Here is a 1,367-nt window from a genome sequence, read left to right as displayed (position 1 = left end):
GCCAGGGGCTGACTGCAGAACAGACCATCAGTTGTTCATATGCAAGTTCAAGTTGAAACTGAAGAAAATTAGAACAAGTTCATGAGAGCCAAACTATGTATGACATTGAGCATATCCTACCTGAATTTAAAGACCATCTCAAGAATAGATTTGATGTGTTGAACACTAATGACCAAAGTCCAGCCGAGTTGTGAAATGACATCAAGGATGTCATACATGAAGAAAGCAAGAGGTCATTAAAAAGACAGGAAAGAATGAAAAGACCAAAATGGATGTCAGAAGAGACTCTGAAACTTGCTCTTGAATGTCAAGTAGCTAAAGCAAAAGGAAGAAATGATAAAGCAAAAGAACTGAAAAGATTTCAAAGGGTGGCTCGAGAGAACAAAAGAAAGTATTACAATGACATGCGCAAAGAGCTGGAGATAGAAAACTAAAAGGGAAGAATACAGTTGGCATTTCTCAAGCTGAAAGAACTGAAGAAAAAATTCAAGCCTCGAGTTTCAATAGTGAAGGAATCTAAAGGGGAAAATATTAAATGATGCAGGAAGCATAAAAAAAGATGAAAGGAATACACAGTCATTATACCAAAAATAATTGGTCAATGTTTAACCATTTCAGGAGGTAGCATATGATCAGGAACTGATCATACTGGAGGAAGAAATCCAAACTGCACTGAAGGCATTGGCAAAAAATAAAGCTCCAGGAATTGACTGAATATTAATTGAGATGTTTCAACAAACAGATGCTGTTCTGGAAGTGCTCACTAGTCTTTGCCAAGAAATTTGGAAGACAGGTACTTGGCCAACCAACTGGAGGAGACCCATATTTATGCCTATTCCCGAGAAAAGTGATCCAACTGAATACGGAAATTATCGAACAATATCATTAATATCACATGCAAATAAAATTTTACTAAAGATCATTCAAATGTGGTTGCAGCAGTATACTGACAGGGAACTGCCAGAAATTCAAGCTGGGTTCAGAAGAGGACGTGGAACCAGGGATACCATTGCTGATGTCAGATGGATCCTGGCTAAAAGCAGAGAATACCAGAAAGATGTTTACCTGTGTTTTATTGACTATGCAAAGGCATTCGAGTGTGTGGATCAAAACAAATTATGGATAACATAGCAAAGAATGGGACTTCCAGAACACTTAATTGTGCTCTTGAGGAAGCTGTACATGGATAAAGAGACAGTTGTTTGGACAGAACAAGGAGATACTACATGGTTTAAAGTCAGGAAAGGTGTGCATTAGGATTGTATCCTTTCACCATACCTATTCAATCTCTATGCTGAGCAAATAATCTGAGATGCTGGATATATGAAGAACAACGGGTCATCAGTATTGGAGGAAGACCCAGTAAC

This window comes from Trichechus manatus, unplaced genomic scaffold, assembly GCF_000243295.1.
Source record: "Trichechus manatus latirostris isolate Lorelei unplaced genomic scaffold, TriManLat1.0 scaffold00406, whole genome shotgun sequence".
Lineage (NCBI taxonomy): Eukaryota > Metazoa > Chordata > Mammalia > Sirenia > Trichechidae > Trichechus > Trichechus manatus.
This window is presented reverse-complemented; position numbering follows the sequence as displayed.